Consider the following 13,393-nt stretch of genomic DNA (forward strand, 5'->3'; position numbering starts at 1 on the left):
TCACAGTATCCACTGATTTCCTAAGTTTTAGAGATTTTTATTTTTTAAAGCATCTTATTTATTTGTCAAATTTACACATTATTTTCTACCAAATAATGTCAACGCAAAGAACAAGGTTGTCTGAATTGGCATGAATGTGGGTTAGATTTCTTCTGGACGTGCCCCTTGAAAACTAAGTAGAAAAAGAATTTACCACCTTTTTTTATTTTTCATAGAATGACTAAAGGAAACATTAAATATGTAGAGAGTTGAAAATTCTTTCCATGAAATTATTAATTCTAGTTCTTTTAAATATTTGGTAGCCATGTGATCTATCAAATGTGATTTTAAAATAATTATGTATTTGGGAACATTCCAAAGTAAGATTTTTAAATACAGTATATACCTTCCAATTTAACCTCTTAAGAGGTATGGGCTCCAGCCCAGATTTTCTGAATCAGGCCCTTTGGGTAATAGGGTCAAGGGATCTGTGTGTTTTTAAGAGATCCTTGGTGATTTTGATTACCTGAGTATTGAGAGAGTTACTAGACTGTGTGTTACCTTGGTCTCCTGGTAAAAAAGCTATTCCTGGGACTTGAATCATTTTGTCAATTAGAGAGATCTGATCAGTACCATAGCCCTCAGCACTGCTCCACTCCACCCATACACCGTCTTTTTCATAGAGGAGTGCAAACCTATGGACCAGAGAATATTCTATGCAGGGACCTCAGTGACTGCATATCCGTTAACATAGGAGTCCTAAGCCATCACATCCCCAGGGAAATGAATTCCCAGCAGTGCTGCCAGGCTGCATGTATTGCTCAGAATTGGTTTTTACCCAGCCTAGCTGCTTCCCTTCTCACTGCTTATAGTGTCTAGCATTCCTCTAACTTGTCTCCAGTTGATAGAACCCTGTCTCCCTTGAGTGCTTGTAAGCAGTACCTGACAGAGGAACTCTTTTAATTAAAAGTAGAAGCCTGTGTGCACATAATTCAAATTCTAGTTTCCAGTGATAACACTATTATGTACAATATGATTGCAATTCTCTAAATTCTTCTAGCTCATTTCTTGCCATCAGAGTGACGAATGCTTTGATACGTTCCTGAATTTCTGTGATGTGCTGCCATGAAGTCCTGTAACGTGTCTCACTGATGGTGTTGATCCCAGGGTTAGCTTTAAGAGCTGGGCTGTTTCCAAAAAGAGCAGCCTCTAGCATACCTCCTGCCTTGTGCTTGCCCAGTGAGATATGATAGCGTGAGGGCTCCAAATCCTTCCCTATCATGCTGTCATGTTTGGCAAACACAAGGATTTAGCGTAATTTTAGAAAATTACAGATCTTTGTTTTAGAAAGTGAATTTAAATGTATATTCATTCATGTCTACTAGTATATGAACATTTTATAAATGCATATGTATGGATATGTGTGTATGTGTGTATGTGTACTATTACAGTACATGTATACACCAATATGTTATAAGACAATAATTTCTTACTATTTTTTGAATGTCAAAGAGCAATATTATGGCCATTTCTATTTCTACTAATCCTAGCAGAGCAGAGTTACCACTTGTGGAAATATAATTAACTTTTGAAAGAATTTTAAAGTTTCTGTCATTGAAAGTCATTATTCAAAGTCAGGAAATGATGTCTAAAAATTCAGAATTGATGGAGGAGGTGGTACACGAGAATGGAATGGAGGACATCAGTCTTCTCTGTTTATCCTACCATGATGCTGTCTGTAAGGTAAATTGACACATCTGTCACAGCCTCTTAGTTATGGAAGAGGAATGAGTTGTGAGATAGAGAATTGGATTGGAGTTTGCAGAAAAGAATCAGGATAAATGCAAGACATTCTTTCTCTCCTTCCTGCTGGTGCCACCAAGTTGTTTGTTGTCTTTTATTTTTCATTTCCCTAACTCCATGGCAAAATATTTCTTTAAAAAATTTTAAATGCATTTTATATTAAAATATAAGTAACATAATATTTATCATTGTAACCATTTGAACAACATGAGGATTATAGGTGTTGACCCTTTTAGCAGTTGAAAATCCTTATATAACTTTTCACTCCCCAAATCTTAACTACTAATAGTCTGTTGTTGACCAGATAAACAATTGATTAAAAGATATTTTGTATGTTATATGTATTATACACTGTAACCTCACAATGAAGTAAACTAGACAAAGGACTTGTATACATACATATTATACATGTGGACACAAACATTGGAGTGGTGGGGAGCTTGCCCCAGGTGGGAATGGCTGTGGGGGAGGGCTCAATTGGGGAAAAAGAAGACATATGTAAAACTTTAGACAATAATAAAAAAATGTTATTAAGAAAATCATAAAGGAGAGAAAACACACTTATAGTATTTATTGAAAAAAATCTGCATATACTAGTAAATAGATCTGCACAGTTGAAATCCATATTGTTGTTCAAGGGTCAACTATAAACAATTCAGTGGCATTAAATTTTTACCTAATGGTGGATTCCATGAGTTCACCATGCTCAATGTGGCTAGCTTATATGGCTTGTGGCAGAGATTAAAAAGAGAGTACAAGTGAGAACCCTGGAAGCTTCTGACTGTCCATATTTCTCTACAGGTTTCTTAATGGTTTGCTCACTTTTCAAATCAAGGAGCTTTTACTGTGGGAAGCTTATCTGTAAGGCCATGCCAGGTTGGGTGGAAGATACATTGCAGACCATTTCCAGTTCTCTAGGAGCTCCTCATCTGCTAGACAAGAAAGCCAGACCTAAAACTAATCGTCCTAAAAAAAATGCAATTGAAAAATAAAGTACTAAAAGGTAAAAGAAGAATGAAGTCTAACTAAGAATATCAGGAGATGAATAGAATATGTAAAGGAGGAAAAAAGTGGTCCTGGTAGAACAGAGTAAAGAACAGTGCTTGATATGTAGTAAGTATTCAATAATTATTTATTGAATGAGTAAATAAATGAGGGCCAAATCTGAGCAAAGGCAAAAAACTATGAAAGTGTAAGGGAACTTTGATGAATGGTGTGTAATAGCTGGATGTGGTCAAGATGTATAGTGAAAGGTACTATCAAGATGATAAAGACAAAGTTAGAACCAGATTAGGGAAACCTTGGCCCAATAGAACAAGTTTCATCACATTCACATTAGAATGAATGGAAAGAAAGACCTTGAGGAAAAGGCTATAGACACAGTAAAAGTAAAGTCAATCCCAATTTCAGAGGGCCCTCAAGACACTGAGGTGGACATGAATGGAGGTGGTGGTGAGGCCTAAGAATTCAGACAGAAATTTAGACCACAGAGGGATTCTATAAACACATTTATTTAGTGAGTCATGAAGCAATGAAGCAATGCCAAGCATTCGACAATCGTGGACTAAAGGACTACTCAGGCTGTCCCTGTGGCCACAGAGTTGCATAGGACAGTCACTGTATTGGTGGCCTCCATTCTACTTTGAAAGATAGAAAGGTAAGCAGGATTTTGATATGCTCTGAAAAGTGCTAAAATAGAGGTTATGTGCTAAATGAAATGGCTTAGAGTGGAAGGAGGGTTTGGTTAGTGGATTGTCCTGGCGTCCAGAAAAACCTCTTAGACAGATGACATTGAAATCTAGTCTTTGAGGTATAATGTAGAAGCTTGCCTATCAGAGAAGAGGGGGAGGTGGGAGGTGGGGGAGTTCTCTAGGCAGAAGTTGCAGCACCGACGAAAAGGAGCGTGAAATTTCATGGCAAGTGAATCATTGCTTCATACCCTAAGCAGCTGCCCACTAATCTACGCAGAAATACTAAAACTGCTGGGGATTAACCATCTGGAGGACCCTCACAGCTGCTCTTTGAGAATCACTGTGTTAACGGACAAAAGGAAGCCATGAGAAAGAGCAAACCTGGCCAAAATCATCAAAGGAGCTAGAAAGTAGGACACTGTTGTCCAACACTCAGACGAATGTTAGCTGGATTCATACTAGTAAATTGTTAGTCAACTTGATTCCTTTAAAATGTACATTATAATTAGTGTACTTTGACTCCTGGCAAATGTAAATTGACCATTATTATTATTACCATCTTATTCTTCTATTCAACAGAAATTAGCGTTTTTCCTGATGGTCACATTTGTACATTTACTCAATAAGCATGAATATAGTCCTCATCACTCAGCTTCCTCCGAGGCCTGAGATAAATGAAAGTGGCAATAGGGATTCTACCAGGAGGGCAGCCTGATTCTGGGGAGCTGTCAGCATCTACTCCTATTTACCGTACTAACAGGTTGGTCCCAAGCCCGTCTTTCCAGGCCGGCATGCCTACTTAGTAATTAAACTGAGGCTTTAATACAGCTTAAAATATTTTAATGTGATGATGCCCTGAGGGTCCTCAGCAAAGAGTTTGGTTTAATAAATTTAATTACTAATTAAGACACCTTCAATTTCAACCTCCATTAGGTTAATTTTTTAATGAGTTTCAGAATGCCTCTCAGGACGTTTTCCCCTGGATGTGGGGAGAAACCCACACATGCACACACATGCACCAGGTGTGAATTTTAATCTTTGATTTGCCAGGTACTAGCTGTGCACACGGGATAAATCACTGAACCTCCTTAGGCTGCTTTTTTCTTATCTATTAAGGAAAAATCTGGACAATCTTTTAAGTTTTTACCTTGTATTATGGCAATGGATGAATGACTGTTGTTAATACTTCCACTTCAGGGAGGGAGAGGATACAAAGTTATACAAAATACCGTGTGTGTGTGTGTGTGTGTGTGTGTGTGTGTGTGTGTGTGTGTGCTTGTGCATGCACTTAAGTGAATCTCAATCTTGTGCCTGTGTACATGTAGTCAAATTAATATTGAGCATGTTATCAGTGTGCAGAAAGATTCCTTCGTATATGTTATTAACTGGCTAATGTACAAATAAAATTTGGAAGCAGTCTGGAGTTAACAAGATGTGCTTAATTTTCCCAAAACTAGATAACCTCTTTGCTCCTAAGGGCTGAATTGTTTCTCCTGCAGGAGCTGTACCTTGGAAAACCTACTGGCAATTGGTGAATAAGATCAGCTCTAACTAGCAGAGATCTTAGGGAAGAAAATCACCAGCCTGTCCTTTCCCCTGCCTTTCTCCTAGCACCCTGGCAGGCACAGTACACTTTGGGAAATTTATCTTGACTTGGGGAAGGATGAGGGAATTTCAGAGACAGGGGAAAAATAATTAAGATATTAACCATTTCATTGCTACAATGGAATGGTCCTTCTTACCAGATAGACTTGCAGACTAGAGTCCCTTATTTTCCTTTTCTATATTAAGACAACACACACACACACACACACACACACACACACACACACACATTATAGCATAAAATAATGAATTTGATCCACTTAGGGCCTACAAAAACCTTGGTACTTTAAAAACACACACTACTTTATAATTTTTTAAAATCCTAGTCAAAATAAGCATTTGTTTTTACCTGGAGCAGTAATTCAAGGGAGCATTATTTGAGGAAAAATGTGGTCTGTGCTGTCTCATTCAAAATAACCAGACATTGATTATTCGAATCCATGACAAATCTGCCTTTTGATTTCTTTGAGACACTACTCTCTCCCCCTGCATATTTAACTCATCTTTAAGAATGAGAAGTTGGCCTGCTCTCCAATTTCTTCAGAGCTGGATCTCTCCCAAATGGCAACATTATTTTATTCAAACTCCACTGAATTCCCAGAATTCTAGAAACATCCATATTTAAATGTTAGAATAAAAACATGTTACAAAATAAGAGGAAGAAGTGCACTCTGCTCCAAAGCATGGAAAATCAGTACTTGACTGCTTGGAAAGTGCCTGTGGTGTCAGAATTTGTTGAAAGTATGCCTGTTTTCATTTTTACTATTCAATAAAGGCCGCAGTAACAATTTTGGGATCATAACTACAGTATTTAAACCCATTGGCCAGTTAATGCTAAGACTGGTAAGTCATAATTATTCACTGAGGTTAACTGGCCCTTTACCATGCTCAGAACAAGGTGGCAAATGTTATAAAAAAAGAAATTAAGAATCACACAGGATGATCATTTTTTCCCCTACATGTCAATATTAGAAACTACAATGGCAATGAAAAATTGATATTCAATTAAGAACTTTAATATCTATATTTCAAATTCTCTAAAAATAAACTCTATGTATGAATAATTATGGCTTAATGTGATCATTGGATAACTTTATAGGATTGTTCTTATATTTTTGCAATCTAACAAGATGCTCTTCTGCCCCATACCCTCTGAAGAGACAAATGCAATAATTTAATATTCTAGGGTGGCTTCCAAATGTTTTTATTGTTTTGTTTCGTTTTGTTTTAGATTGAAAACCCTCCTGCTGGACTTGTGACTTTGTTTCTACCCAAATGGCTGAGTTTGGAATAGAAGCTGAGAATCCAGGTTTGGGAGTACCAGAGAATCCCAACCCAATAACTGTAGTAATTTTAAAGCAGAATCAGGACATAGGAGACTTTCTGATGCTGCAACATTTCTTTTCTTTCTTTTTGCCTTCTAACAGTCCTTCTTCTTTACCCTTTTCCTTCTCCTCTTTGTAACTTTTGCCAACTGGCACTCAATGACCCTACTGGGCATCAGTTTAAAACAACCCAGGGGCTAAGAAGCCTGCCAACCCCTGCCTGTGCAGAACCTGAAGGCAGGAAGAATCTTGCTTGTGCCTAGCTAGACTTGATTTATATGCAGGTGCTGCTCTTTTGCTATGTAAAACATGCCTGAGGTCAGCATGCAGGCAAGATCCATCCAAGACTCACATTTTTGTTATTACCTAACAAGGAGGAGCTCCTGACCGTTCTTTGGCATATTAGGGCAACAAAGTTGACTCCTGAACAACAGTCTACCCCACAAATCATTGCCCCTAAATGGTAGTGATGAGAAAGTAGAAACCCTGGTAAACATCCCTAAAGCCAGTTTGATTTTTCCTTCCTTTTTTGTAAGATGTTTGTCAATGTAGTCATGGCAATAAACACAGAAGAGCTGGCTGAAAGGTTAAAAGCATCTTTAGAAATCCTCCACAGCAGCAATTTTCCAACATAGCTCGTGCACATCCGAATCACTTGTGGTGCTTTATAAAAAGTAGGATTCTCAGACACAAAACCAAAACCTTTCAAATCACAATCTCTAGAATCAGGTTCCTAGCTTGCTAGTTCATGTATCACCTAGACCAGTGGTTGGCAAACTCATTAGTCAACAGAGCCAAATAGCAACAGTTGAAATTACAACGATTGAAATTACTTTTGAGAACCAATTTTTTAAAACTTAAACTTCTTCTGCCGAAACCGGTTTGGCTCAGTGGTAGAGCGTCGGTCTGCGGACTGAAAGGTCCCAGGTTCAATTCCGGTCAAGGGCATGTATGTTGGTTGCGGGCACATCCCCAGTAGCGGGTGTGCAAGAGGCAGCTGGTCGATGTTTCTCTCTCATTGACGTTTCTAGCTCTCTATCTCTCTCCCTTCCTCTCTGTAAAAAGTCAATAAAATATATTAAATAAATAAATAAATAAATAAATAAATAAATAAATAAATAAAAATAAAACTTGAACTGCTTCTAATGCCACTTCTTCAAAATAGACTCACCCAGGCCATGGTATTTTGTGGAAGAGCCACACTCAAGGGGCCAAAGAGCCACATGTGGCTCGAGATCCGCAGTTTGCCGACCACAGTCCTAGACAGTTGGCTTTCAGAACCTCTGTTAGGCCAACCCACAGTTACTCACTTGCTCTTCATGCTATTCTTTGAGGGAACAGATGACCTTGGAGACTGAGCACAGTGGCTTCTAGAGAGCGACAGAAGGCAAATGAGAGAAACTAAAGGTCCTTAAAAATAAACTGGTGATGTCTTTGAACAGTCCTCCAGGTGACATTGGCAGACCCCGGAGCATGAGACATTTACACTGCAAAGCAAGCCAAAGCCAAGCTCCCACTGTCATCATTCAAATAATCTTTGCTTCTGGAGAACGGAGCTCAGGGGCAGGAGTGTTGTCTCTGCATCGTTAGCCCATTCTGCCAGAATCCCTGTGCCTCTCCAGGTCAGTTTAGTTATCCTTCCACTACTTCCCTTGAGACCCTAATCAATGCCCCTATCATATGGCCCCTGTCACAGTACATTAAATCAATAATTGTCGATTTACATGTCTCTCTTCCCCACCGTAAACACCATCTAAGGTATCTGTTTTCACTATGTATCACTTTCCCTATAAGGTACCTGCATATTACCAACACACAGCTGTAAGCACTCAGTATTTGCTGAGTGAATGAGTTTATCTTTTAGATAATTCCAACTTGGTTAGGGTTTTTTCCACATACATTTATTTTGAAAGAACACTGTCCCATCTGGGAATAGGAAACAACAGTCACAAAGGCAAGGTCCACCTGCCAAATCCAGATGACCTATTTTTGTAAATAAAGTCTTACTGGAACACAGTTACGCTTACTAGTTTGTTATTATTCATGGCTGCTTTCATGGTAAAATGGCAGCGCTGAGTAGTTGCAACAGAGAGACAGACTGTATGGCTCACAAAGCCTAATGTATTAACAATCTGGCCCTTTACAGATGTGTTTGCCAGCTCCTGCCCTAAAATCATAGACCTGAGCATGTGACATTGGACACATGGGTTAGCCTCTCTAAGTCTCAGTTTTCTCATCTGGATAGTGGGGATAATAATGGCATTCTATTTTATAGCGTTCTTGTTTGGAATAAATGGGATAATCCTTACAGACCTGCATGAAGTAGGTGTTCAGTAAATATTAGCTGTTAGTTTTTAAAATGTGCCTATATTCCTTCTTGTCTGTTTTCTGTATTCCTCAAATGTCTTTGTGTTGTTGTTTTTTATATTAATAAAAGCCAGGACATTCTCTAGTTTTAACGGAGGCATTGCCATTTGAAATTACTGTAGGTTCAACCTCTTTTTGATGATAAACTGTCTGGCTCACAAAGACCAACATATTAACAATCAGAATAAAGACTTTAAAAAATTCTTTAATTCTATAAAGAAAATCCAAGGCAAGATCTTTGGGTGTTTAATAAACATGCTTTGATATGAGATGTTTACTTTGCACGAGCTTCAATCATAATAGACAGAAGTGGGGTTTGACGTCACATACATTTATCCCCTAATGTGGGATCTGTCTCACATATTATCCATCGCCTCTAAAACCAAACGCCCACAGCACTACTATTAAATTTCTTTAAAAAATGTAGAGGCGGGGGTGGAGCACTAAATATTTCAAATGTTGGTGTGTTTTTTTTCATTTTTCTTTCTTCTTTTCTTTTTTTTTTTTTTTTTTTTGCAAAAGAATTTTGAATGAGAAATAAGAAACAAAGGCATCTTTTATTTAACTTGTAACCCTCATTTCTGGAAAGCCTGCTGACCATTCTTGTTAAACTAAATTGCTTAAGTCCTTTAATCAGATAGACGTCCTGCAGAGAGGATTGTAGCTCATGCTGAGGAGGAAAGCTTGCTGACTCATCTAACATCTTACTTACTAGGTTCTCTCTCTGATCATGGAGCTTAAATGAAATTTCAGTTTTCCTTTAGTATTCAAGATGTCCAAAGTCTTGGCATTGACCAAGGCTCCGTCTCATGGGCATTTGCAGCAGCAGGCAATCCTACTTTGCTTTCAGAATTCTTCAAACCCACCTGAGGAGTTACCTGCTGGGGCACTGGCCAACAGTCATGAAGACATCTAGTTACCCATAGGAATGGAAATTTACAGTGTTTGCTAATGTGCAAGTCTGTGCTCTAGAAGTCCGAGAGCAGTGTGGATATGTACAGTTGGGATATTCACACATTGGATTTGAATCTATCTAGATTTAAGAAATGTCTTTTGGGATTGTACCTTGAACCCTAAGGGATAAGCTCAGTCTGCTCTTGTGTCAGTTTGGGTTCTTCAAGAAGCAGTGACTAAGAAAGAATTAGACATGCCTGAAGTTTATTGGCGCAAAGCCCATACAGGGGGCACAAGATTGGAAGTAGGCAGGGAGAGCCTTCAGATTGTCGTGTAGGGCTATCATAAGTGAAAGGAGAGGAGGCGAAGAAGAACTGGGTAGAAGGGACCTCACACTACAGAACATCTCTGTGGAACTCTCAGCCAGGCCAGAGAAGAGTCACAGAGCTAAGACTGTCCATCACAGGCATCTTATGGGGGCAGAAACGACCCAGCTCTAGTACCCCAATGTCTCAGTCACTGGCTGAAACCAGACTAGGGAGGCTGTGGACTTGGAGTGAAAGCTGAGGTGTATTTGAAGGTACAGTCACTGAGGATGCACGACACTTCCAGTATCTTGTTCTCTTGAAAGGAGATCTGAGAAACACACTTGCATCCCACAGATCCACTTCTCCACACAAGTGCAAAGAACAGTTCCTCTATGGTTCCCATAGTTGTCTCTTCCTGGAGAGAAACTTAGAAAAGGAAGGCAGTGGAGAAACTCTTGTCCCACCCCTGCAGTTAGTCTTAGAATCGACTGGCGTGCTCTCTTTCTCCTCTAGTGTCCATTCTACAATAAGTTTATCTTACTTTCAAACTTTAACAGATATTGGTGTCTTTCCTGCTGTTTGAACCCAAACCCTCTTCCCGGAAGGGTGTTTCTATCCTCCTATCTATGTGTCTGTCCATAGTTCATTAGGTGCCAGATTATCAAGACATGCCCAAGTAGATAATCTGAATTATACATGTGCTCATCCCTGCCTCCATTTCATAAAAGTATCTCTCTTGCCGATTAGGGTCAATCATTTCTGAATATGCTTTTTGTCTGCTAGTCTCTGGACACAGAGTTTCAATGTGTCCAGGTGGGGGCTGCACCTTGAAATTCAATGGGACTGCTTCCTCTGTCCACGGCAAGAGGGCACTTCCTTTGAGGAACAGGGCTTGTAACCCTGCAAAGCTCAGAATTTCCAGGATGAGTCACTGGGAGTAACGGTAAGTGAGACGGACTCCTGTTTCCAACCTTTGTATACTTCTTAGAGGGGGATCACGAGTCTTTAAAAGGTTCTGTGTCCCAAAGGATGACACTCCATCCTGCAAGGTATTGCCACCATTTAGCACTTTAGCTGTACCCTCACCTCAGGAGGCCAATCTAATGCTCTAAAGGGCCACTGCCACTGGCCATTGCCAAGGAATCTGTTGTGGAAGGCAGTTTCTAAGCTGGCTTCTAATGGGCTCCACCTACTAGTATTCAGGTCCTTTTGCAATGCCCGCCCCTTGAGTGTGACCTGGACCTAGCGACTTACTGCTAAGGAGTAGAACACATCGTGGTTGCAGCCTTGTGAGACACCCTGAACCAGAAGATCTAGACAAACTACACCAGATTTCTGACCCACAGAAACCATGAGATAGGTGTTGTTTTATGCTAAGTGGTAAGGTGATTTGGAATGGTGCAATAGATAACAAATATACATTCTTATCTCAGGTCACTTCCTCACAAAGTAGACATTCTGGTATGCTACTCTCAGCTCTGCCCATTAGGAATATATCCTTTCTTCACTCCCTTCTAAGTCCATCGCTGAGGGTGGTGTAAGGTAGCTGCTGTTCACTTTGGGCTTGCTCCCATATGCAAAGCCAACCCATTCCTCATTCAAGCTCATGCATTTTTCTTCTGTTTAAGCTGGTCACACAGCCCCCTTCCCTGCTTATATGGCACAAGCAGGTGCAAGTTGAGGAAGAGATGCTAATGAAACTGTGGTAGGTGACATGGGAGTCTAAATTATCTGCTCCTCAAATTTACTTGTGCCCTCTGGTGCTGTTGCAATCAATCCTGAGTATACCAGCTCCCTCTTTTAATGGACTACTGCTGGATCTGTCTTACTTTATAACTTGGTGGGCCTAAAATAACCCACTTCGTAAATTGGGTAGTTCTGGGTACTTGGTGCCCCTGATCAAGCATTTCATGTCTACCAGGGCTCAGTAACACATCGAATGCTATTTTTCAAAAGGTGCATAATGTTTAGTTGCAGATGGCATGACCGCAACTCCAGGGGGCTGCATTATGATTCTCCCCAAGGACTTACCATACACTCTACTTCCCCAGCACTGACAGCTTGACTGGCATAGGTCTGCTAGAACTTGTGGCCCAATCAGTCCAGCTGCTTGTATGCAACCTGTGGCAGAGACCTTTTTAAAGCTGGAACTCTTTAAATGACACTGGTAAATGGACTGGTAAAATATTCTTAGGTATAGAATTTCTTGCTTCCAGTACCTCAAAGTTGTATTAGGCATGGTGCTTCCTTCTTTGTAGTGGAGGAAGTAATGTAAGATTGCAGTAATGATGTATCCCTTACTTTGGAGACATATTCCAGCATACCCTGACTGCCAAACCCTGAAAACTTTATAAATGTGGGAGATCCCTGAATCTCCCTAGCACTTATTTTCACCCTTTGAAATGCATGTATCTTATCAAGTCTCTAGCATGCTAACTACCTCTTGGGGTTTTTTTGCCTGATCAGCTTGATGTTATCAATGTAATAATGTCCTGAGGAGAGTCTAGTTCTTTTTTGGGGGGGACTGTATTATGATAAGTGGAACAGTTAACATAGCCCTGTAACAAAACTGTAGTTTGTTGTTCATCCTCTTGACTTCTTCTCCAACTTCAATGTTTGTCGATCTCAATTTTACACTTGAGGATGAGGGAAAATGGCCCCTATTTGAATCCATGGGCCTAAAGGACCTACTGTAAGTTGGGCTTAAGCCAGGACTTTATATGCTCATGCACCTACTATTATTTATTCATTTGTGTATCTAAAGTCTCCTCAACTAGAATATAAGCTCTTGAAGAGCCAAAACTTTGTAGGCGTTAGTCCTTACTATATCTCGAGCACCTTCAACAGTAGTTGGCATATAGTAAGTGCTCAATGAGTGAGTAACTCAATTGCATCATCATTTTAATTTGAATGACTTTAATTATGACTAAGATTGTATTTCTTACTTTGTAAACTGCCTTTTCCTCACTGCCATTATTATCTTTAAAAGTATAATGATAGTATAATGATAATAACAAATTTTGCTCTTTCTGTTTCTGGACTTGAATGATTGACATCTAAGAGAAGACAAAGGGCTGATCCAATCTAATTGTCTAAGGGTGAACGTGGCAATGGTATGGGTTATTTAGAGACCATAATTATATCCTAACCTCTGTGTTCCTTCAGCATCCCATCATCAGCTGTAAAGGGACACTTACAATGTATTATAATTGCCATTTTACTTGTCTATTACTTCCCCTAGATTAGTTCCCTTATAGAAGGAATGTCTTGTTGCCTTCAGGAGGTTCTGTCTTCAGAAGAGGTTGCATGAGTTAGTTTGATCCAGTGGCAGTGGTCCTTCCCTCATTGTGGAAATGCCAAAAAAAGAATTAGGAGAAACCAAGATGGAGGCCTAGGTAAACACTTAAACTGCTGCCTCGCA

At 39.6% G+C, this 13,393-nt stretch overlaps 1 pseudogene; it reads right to left on the bottom strand.

Annotated features, from left to right (window-relative positions):
* Window positions 1–1,000: 1,000 nt before the first annotated feature.
* LOC118723066 overlaps window positions 1,001–13,393 on the bottom strand; it is a 34,776-nt pseudogene continuing 22,383 nt past the window's right edge.

This window comes from Pipistrellus kuhlii, unplaced genomic scaffold (assembly GCF_014108245.1).
Source record: "Pipistrellus kuhlii isolate mPipKuh1 unplaced genomic scaffold, mPipKuh1.p scaffold_m20_p_2, whole genome shotgun sequence".
NCBI classification, from domain to species: Eukaryota; Metazoa; Chordata; class Mammalia; order Chiroptera; family Vespertilionidae; genus Pipistrellus; species Pipistrellus kuhlii.